Genomic DNA, 9,510 nt, shown 5'->3' with positions numbered 1-9,510 from the left:
AAATATATATACAGTGTGTGCAAATGTAGCAAGTTATGGAGGTAAGGCAATAAATAGGCCATAGTGCAAAATAATTACAATTTGTATTAACACTGGAATGATAGATGTGCAGAAGATGATGTGCAAATAGAGATACTGGGCTGCAAATTAGCAAAATAAATAAAAATATGGGGATGAGGTAGTTGGGCGGGCAAATTTCAGATGGGCTGTGTACAGGTGCAGTGATCGGTAAGGTGCTCTGACAACTGATGCTTAAAGTTAGTGAGGGAGATAAGTGTCTCCAGCTTCAGAGATTTTTGCAGTTCGTTCCAGTCATTGGCAGCAGAGAACTGGAAGGAATGGCGGCCAAAGGAGGTGTTGGCTTTGGGGATGACCAGTGAGATATACTACGGGTGGGTGTTGCTATGGTGACCAATGAGCTAAGATAAGGCGGGGATTTGCCTAGCAGTGATTTTTAGATGACCTGGAGCCAGTGGGTTTGGCAACGAATATGTAGTGAGGACCAGCCAACAAGAGCGTACAGGTCACAGTGGTGGGTAATATATGGGGCTTTGGTGACAAAACGGATGGCACTGTGATAGACTACATCCAATTTTCTGAGTAGAGTGTTGGAGGCTATTTTGTAAATGACATCGCCGAAGTCAAGGATCGGTAGGATAGTCAGTTTTACGAGGGCATGTTTGGCAGCATGAGTGAAGGAGGCTTTGTTGCGAAATAGGAAGCCGTTTCTAGATTTAACTTTGGATTGGAGATGCTTAATGTGAGTCTGGAAGGAGAGTTTACAGTCTAACCAGACACTTAGGTATTTGTAGTTGTCCACATACTCTAGGTCAGACCCGTCGAGAGTAGTGATTCTAGTCGGGTGGGCGGGTGCAAGCAGCGTTCGGTTGAAGAGCATGCATTTAGTTTTACTCGTGTTTAAGAGCAGTTGGAGGCTACGGAAGGAGTGTTGTATGGCATTGAAGCTCGTTTGGAGGTTTGTTAACACAGTGTCCAATGAAGGGCCAGATGTATACAAAATGGTGTCGTCTGCGTAGAGAGGGATCTGAGAGTCACCAGCAGCAAGAGCGACATCATTGATATACACGGAGAACAGAGTCGGCCCAAGAATTGAACCCTGTGGCACCCCCATAGAGACTGCCAGAGGTCCAGACAACAGGCCCTCCGATTTGACACATTGAACTCTATCTGAGAAGTAGTTGGTGAACCAGGCGAGGCAGTCATTTGAGAAACCAAGGCTATTTAGTCTACCAATAAGAAAGTGGTGGTTGACAGAGTCGAAAGCCTTGGCCAGGTCGATGAAGACGGCTGCACAGTACTGAAATTCTCGATTATTGTAGATTTATCGGTGGTGATAGTGTTTCCTAGCCTCAGTGCAGTGGGTAGCTGGGAGGAGGTGCTCTTATTCTCCATGGACTTTACAGTGTCCCAAAACCTTTTGGAGTTAGTGCTACAGGATGCACATTTCTGTTTGAAAAAGCTAGCCTTTGCTTTCCTAACTGCTTGTGTATATTGGTTCCTAACTTCCCTGAAAAGTTGCATATCGCGGGGGCTATTCGATGCTAATGCAGTACGCCACAGGATGTTTTTGTGCTGGTCAAGAGGAGTGAATATAAACCAGGGAAAAAACACACTACCCTCCCCTCTGCCCCCCCCAAACACACTACCCTCCCCTCTGCCCCCCCCCAAACACACTACCCTCCCCTCTGCCCCCCCCAAACACACTACCCTCCCCTCTGACCCCACAAACACACACTACCCTCCCCTCTGCCCCCCCCAAACACACACTACCCTCCCCTCTGCCCCCCCCCCCCCAAATAATATTAGCCTACAACACAGTACAGCTTGGGTTGGCCTGACTGTGAAACACCACTATGGGATTTATCATTTTGGGTCATTCAGTGAGTGTATGTCACTGTTTCTCATTTGAAGTTTTCACACAGGGCAACATTTGAATACACCCACTTCTCCAGGCACCACTACAGAGTTAGAGTAACCCACTACAGAGTTAGAGTAACCCACTACAGAGTTAGAGTAACCCACTACAGAGTTAGAGTAACCCACTACAGAGTTAGAGTGACCCACTACAGAGTTAGAGTAACCCACTACAGAGTTAGAGTAACCCACTACAGAGTTAGAGTAACCCACTACAGAGTTAGAGTGACCCACTACAGAGTTAGAGTAACCCACTACAGAGTTAGAGTAACCCACTACAGAGTTAGAGTAACCCACTACAGAGTTAGAGTGACCCACTACAGAGTTAGAGTAACCCACTACAGAGTTAGAGTAACCCACTACAGAGTTAGAGTAACCCACTACAGAGTTAGAGTAACCCACTACAGAGTTAGAGTAACCCACTACAGAGTTAGAGTGACCCACTACAGAGTTAGAGTAACCCACTACAGAGTTAGAGTAACCCACTACAGAGTTAGAGTAACCCACTACAGAGTTAGAGTAACCCACTACAGAGTTAGAGTAACCCACTACAGAGTTAGAGTAACCCACTACAGAGTTAGAGTAACCCACTACAGAGTTAGAGTGACCCACTACAGAGTTAGAGTGACCCACTACAGAGTTAGAGTAACCCACTACAGAGTTAGAGTAACCCACTACAGAGTTAGAGTGACCCACTACAGAGTTAGAGTAACCCAGAGTTAGATTAACCCACTACAGAGTTAGAGTAACCCACTACAGAGTTAGAGTAACCCACTACAGAGTTAGAGTAACCCACTACAGAGTTAGAGTAACCCACCACAGAGTTAGAGTGACCCACTACAGAGTTAGAGTAACCCACTACAGAGTTAGAGTGACCCACTACAGAGTTAGAGTGACCCACTACAGAGTTAGAGTAACCCACTACAGAGTTAGAGTAACCCACTACAGAGTTAGAGTAACCCACTACAGAGTTAGAGTAACCCACTACAGAGTTAGAGTGACCCACTACAGAGTTAGAGTGACCCACTACAGAGTTAGAGTAACCCACTACAGAGTTAGAGTGACCCACTACAGAGTTAGAGTAACCCACTACAGAGTTAGAGTAACCCACTACAGAGTTAGAGTGACCCACTACAGAGTTAGAGTAACCCACTACAGAGTTAGAGTAACCCACTACAGAGTTAGAGTAACCCACTACAGAGTTAGAGTAACCCACTACAGAGTTAGAGTAACCCACTACAGAGTTAGAGTGACCCACTACAGAGTTAGAGTAACCCACTACAGAGTTAGAGTAACCCACTACAGAGTTAGAGTAACCCACTACAGAGTTAGAGTGACCCACTACAGAGTTAGAGTGACCCACTACAGAGTTAGAGTAACCCACTACAGAGTTAGAGTAACCCATTACAGTGTTAGAGTAACCCACTACAGAGTTAGAGTGGCCCACTACAGAGTTAGAGTGACCCACTACAGAGTTAGAGTAACCCACTACAGAGTTAGAGTAACCCACTACAGAGTTAGAGTAACCCACTTCTCCAGGCACCACTCCACCACTGTAAAGAAGTAATAGTTTATCAACATCTTAATCTAAACATTCTGATCAACCTTATTAATTGATACGGCTTATACCTCCACTACACTACTTTGATACCTCCACCACACTACTTTGATACCTCCACCACACTACTTTGATACCTCCACCACACTACTTTGATACCTCCACTACACTACTTTGATACCTCCACCACACTACTTTGATACCTCCACCACACTACTTTGATACCTCCACCACACTACTTTGATACCTCCACCACACTACTTTGATACCTCCACTACACTACTTTGATACCTCCACTACACTACTTTGATACCTCCACCACACTACTTTGATACCTCTACTACAGTACTTTGATACCTCCACTACACTACTTTGATACCTCCACCACACTACTTTGATACCTCCACTACACTACTTTGATACCTCCACTACACTACTTTGATACCTCCACCACACTACTTTGATACCTCCACCACACTACTTTGATACCTCCACTACACTACTTTGATACCTCCACTACACTACTTTGATACCTCCACCACACTACTTTGATACCTCCACTACACTACTTTGATACCTCCACCACACTACTTTGATACCTCCACCACACTACTTTGATACCTCCACTACACTACTTTGATACCTCCACTACACTACTTTGATACCTCCACCACACTACTTTGATACCTCTACTACAGTACTTTGATACCTCCACTACACTACTTTGATACCTCCACCACACTACTTTGATACCTCCACTACACTACTTTGATACCTCCACCACACTACTTTGATACCTCCACTACACTACTTTGATACCTCCACTACACTACTTTGATACCTCCACTACACTACTTTGATACCTCCACTACACTACTTTGATACCTCCACCACACTACTTTGATACCTCCACCACACTACTTTGATACCTCCACTACACTACTTTGATACCTCCACCACACTACTTTGATACCTCCACCACACTACTTTGATACCTCCACCACACTACTTTGATACCTCCACTACACTACTTTGATACCTCCACTACACTACTTTGATACCTCCACCACACTACTTTGATACCTCCACCACACTACTTTGATACCTCTACCACACTACTTTGATACCTCCACTACACTACTTTGATACCTCCACCACACTACTTTGATACCTCCACCACACTACTTTGATACCTCCACCACACTACTTTGATACCTCCACCACACTACTTTGATACCTCCACCACACTACTTTGATACCTCCACTACACTACTTTGATACCTCCACTACACTACTTTGATACCTCCACCACACTACTTTGATACCTCCACCACACTACTTTGATACCTCTACCACACTACTTTGATACCTCCACTACACTACTTTGATACCTCCACCACACTACTTTGATACCTCCACCACACTACTTTGATACCTCCACCACACTACTTTGATACCTCCACCACACTACTTTGATACCTCCACCACACTACTTTGATACCTCCACTACACTACTTTGATACCTCCACTACACTACTTTGATACCTCCACCACACTACTTTGATACCTCTACCACACTACTTTGATACCTCCACTACACTACTTTGATACCTCCACCACACTACTTTGATACCTCCACCACACTACTTTTTTTGCAAATGTATTACAAATAAAACACTGAAATATCGTATTTACATAAGTATTCAGACCCTTTACTCAGTACTTTGTTGAAGCACCTTTGGCAGCGATTACAGCCTCGAGTCTTCTTGGGTATGACGCTACAAGCTTGGCACACCTGTATTTTGGGAGTTTCTCCCATTCTTCTCTGCAGATCCTCTCAAGCTCTGTCAGGTTGGATGGGGAGCGTCACTGCACAGCTATTTTCAGGTCTCTCCAGAGGTCTGCAGACTACATATGTGTTTGACCCAGGTCTGCAGACTACACAATACAATTTTTTCTAGATTTTTCAGAGCTCACTGCAAAAACATAATTTCCTCTCTCATGCTTATTGTTCCATATGATCTGAAGCCCCTCCCTCTACCGTTCCATATGATCTGAAGCCCCTCCCTCTACCATTCCATATGATCTGAAGCCCCTCCCTCTACTGTTCCATATGATCTGAAGCCCCTCCCTCTACCATTCCATATTATCTGAAGCCCCTCCCTCCCTCTACCATTCCATATGATCTGAAGCCCCTCCCTCCCTCTACCATTCCATATTATCTGAAGCCCCTCCCTCCCTCTACCATTCCATATGATCTGAAGCCCCTCCCTCCCTCTACCGTTCCATATGATCTGAAGCCCCTCCCTCCCTCTACCGTTCCATATGATCTGAAGCCCCTCCCTCCCTCTACCATTCCATATGATCTGAAGCCCCTCCCTCTACCATTCCATATGATCTGAAGCCCCTCCCTCTACCATTCCATATGATCTGAAGCCCCTCCCTCTACCATTCCATATTATCTGAAGCCCCTCCCTCCCTCCACCATTCCATATGATCTGAAGCCCCTCCCTCCCTCTACCATTCCATATGATCTGAAGCCCCTCCCTCCCTCTACCGTTCCATATGATCTGAAGACCCCTCCCTCCCTCTACCATTCCATATGATCTGAAGCCCCTCCCTCCCTCTACCATTCCATATGATCTGAAGCCCCTCCTCTACCATTCCATATGATCTGAAGCCCTCCCTCCTCTACCGTCCATATGATCGAAGCCCCTCCCTCCCTCTACCATTCCATATGATCTGAAGCCCCTCCTCCCTCTACTGTTCCATATGATCTGAAGCCCCTCCCTCTACCATTCCATATGATCTGAAGCCCCTCCCTCCCTCCACCATTCCATATGATCTGAAGCCCCTCCCTCCCTCCACCATTCCATATGATCTGAAGCCCCTCCCTCCCCCTACCGTTCCATATGATCTGAAGCCCCTCCCTCCTCCACTGTTCCATTGATCTGAAGCCCCCCTCCTCCACCATTCCATATGATCTGAAGCCCCTCCCCTCCCTCTACCGTTCCATATGATCTGAAGCCCCTCCCTCCCTCTACTGTTCCATATGATCTGAAGCCCCTCCCTCCACCATTCCATATGATCTGAAGCCCCTCCCTCCCTCTACCGTTCCATATGATCTGAAGCCCCTCCCTCCCTCTACTGTTCCATATGATCTGAAGCCCCTCCCTCTACCATTCCATATGATCTGAAGCCCCTCCCTCCCTCCACCATTCCATATGATCTGAAGCCCCTCCCTCCCTCTACAGGTTACACAGTCGTGTTTTACCTTGTCGGGATACACAATTGAATCCCATTCAAAATGTTATTTTCCCTAAGACACAGACACAGACACAGACACAGACACAGACACAGACACAGACACAGACACAGACACAGACACAGACACAGACACACAGACACACAGACAGACAGACAGACAGACAGACAGACAGACAGACAGACAGACAGAGAGAGACACACACACACACACACACACATAGACAGACAGAGACACACACACACACACAGACAGACAGAGAGAGAGACACACACACACACACACACAGACAGACAGAGAGACACACACACACACACACACACAGACAGCCAGCCAGACAGCCACACCTCCAGGTGGAGGCAGTGCAGATGAGGGCTCACGGTGAGGAGCAGGTCTTGACAGGCCGTCAGCTCCAGCCCTCTGTGTGGTAACCGTGTAGCTGCAGCTGTTCAGGAGAGAGGTAGAGACAGAGAGAGGTAGAATGAACTGAAAGACAAAGAAAGGAGGGCTTTCTATGCCATTTAAATATATATTAAAATTAGACATACCAATTAGGATCTGGCTGCAAATATTCTAATCAATAATAGAACCAATAGCACTGTATGGCAGTGGAGGGTGGGGTCCGATTACAAAGCAAGAACTGGACAAATGGGACAAACACCCAACTGAAACCCTGCATGCGGAATACTGTAAGAGCCTCCTCAGAGTACAGAGAAAAACTCCAAACAACACATGCAGAGCAGAACGATTAATATCCAAAAAAGGGCTAACAAATTGTACAATAATCTAAAAACAAGTGACCTCCACTCCTAGCATTACAATGCCCTCAAATGACAAGAGGTGACCATAGAGAAGAGTCCCCTCAGCCAGCTGGCCCTGAGGCTCAGTTCACTAACCACTACCAACCCAACAAAGCCTCAGGACAGCACTCAGAAACTCTGGCCCAACCAAATCATCACAAAACAAAAAGAGAAATATATCACCTATTGGAAAGACACCACAAAAAAATAAAAGTAAACTTCAATGCAATTTGTCTCTAAACAGACAGTACATGGTGACAGACTATCTGACCACCGTGACTAAAAACAGTGACTAGGTACAGACTCAGTGAGCACAGCTTGGCCATAGAAACCGTCCGTCACAGACAGATCTGGCTACCCAGAGAGGACAGGTTGTGCTTAGTCTGCCCTCAGGAGACAGGGCGAGACAGGGCTGCATTTTCTAGCTGTAAATATGTAGATTCCTGCCACACCCGTAGGGAGAGCCAGTGGGACGACCAACCAGAACAATAACATTGCTACCTGTCTTTCTCACTATTTCAGTATTGTCCTCATTCATTTCTTACTATATTGTCCTTCTGATTGGTATTATTATTTTTCATATTATTATCTATCTATGTCATCATTGATTTAACACTTTCCATGTTTGCTGTGGCAATGTATGTGCTAACACTTTCCATGCCAATAAAGCCTTTCGAATGTAACTAATTGACAGAGAGAGCGAGACAAAGAAAGAGAGAGAGAGAGCGACAGAGACAGAGAGAGAGGGGAAGACAGAGAGAGAGAGAGAGAGAGAGAGAAAGATAGAGAGAAAGTGAAGAATAGAGAAGAGAGAGAGAGAGAGAGAGAGAGAGAGGGAGTAGAGTGACAGAGAGAGAGAGAGAGAGAAAGAGAGAGAGAGAGAGAGTGACAGAGACAGAGACAGAGAGAGAGAGTGACAGAGACAGAGACAGAGAGAAAGAGATAGTCAACGCTGTGATAAAAGCAACCTTTTACAACCTTAAATAACCAATCCGGTTTAATCTGCCACTGTCTGATGTGGTACCAAACCAGGTCGCCCCAGTTTCACAGAGAAAGTAGATGTCCATCCAGGTCCCCAGGACGTAGAGGAACCCCCTCACAGCCGGAGGCCGCGGCTTGTGATTTCTAAGGAAGGTTAAGTTGTTTTAAGCCTATCCCAAACCTAAGCCCTTAATTTAACCATTAGGAATTAATGCCTGAACTTAACCTTAGAAATGGACATTCATTTCATCAACAGGGACTACGGAGGGTGTAAGCTGTGGGCTCTGGCTCCGAGGCTCGCAAGTTTTTTTTCTCCATCAAAAATGTATGTTTATCCCCCTCTGTCTGAAACGTCCAATTCGGAAGTGAGACTGTCATATCTTGGTGGTCCCTGCTGTGAACCCGAACTCTCTGACCCCTACACACAGACATACGCACGCACACACACACACACACACAGTCATATACAGTATGCATCAAAAAGCCCAGTGCTCCATAGCTTCATATCTGAACATATAAGTAGTTTTTGATGAAAGCATAAAACCACGATAATCTAAAAATAATCGAACCTTCACCTGACATGACACAAATTGATGTAGCCTATTGACATTAACGTCTGAGGAAGAGTGATGTGATGGGATGATGAAACAGCACATTGTTTGAGCATCTGTTCCCTGATAGAACACAGGGGGAAATACTGTAGAGTTGCTTCAGTAGCATTAGGCCATCTCTTCCTCTATCTCTTCCTCTCTCTCTTCCTCTCTCTCTCTTCCTCTCTCTCTTCCTCTCTCTCTTCCTCTCTCTCTTCCTCTCTCTCTCTTCCTCTCTCTCTATCTCTCTATTCCTCTCTCTCTATTCCTCTCTCTCTCTATCTCTCTATTCCTCTCTCTTCCTCTCTCTCTATCTCTCTATTACTCTCTCTCTTCTCCTCTATCTCTCTATCTCTCTCTTCCTCTCTCTCTTCCTCTCTC

General features: G+C 45.7%; 1 protein-coding gene across 1 annotated transcript in view; it reads right to left on the bottom strand.

Annotated features, from left to right (window-relative positions):
- Nucleotides 1-7,158, bottom strand: part of ccdc120a (coiled-coil domain containing 120a) — a 77,617-nt gene extending 70,459 nt beyond the window's left edge. Inside the window, exon 1 of the mRNA XM_041846027.2 lies at nucleotides 7,106-7,158. The gene's annotated coding sequence lies outside the window, so the exon portion shown is untranslated. The remainder of the gene's footprint in view (nucleotides 1-7,105) is intronic.
- Nucleotides 7,159-9,510: the final 2,352 nt, after the last annotated feature.

The sequence above is a fragment of the Coregonus clupeaformis genome, chromosome 24 (assembly GCF_020615455.1).
Source record: "Coregonus clupeaformis isolate EN_2021a chromosome 24, ASM2061545v1, whole genome shotgun sequence".
Taxonomy (NCBI): Eukaryota; Metazoa; Chordata; class Actinopteri; order Salmoniformes; family Salmonidae; genus Coregonus; species Coregonus clupeaformis.
The sequence above is the reverse complement of the archived record's forward strand: the minus strand, read 5'-3'. Positions and strand labels throughout refer to the sequence as shown.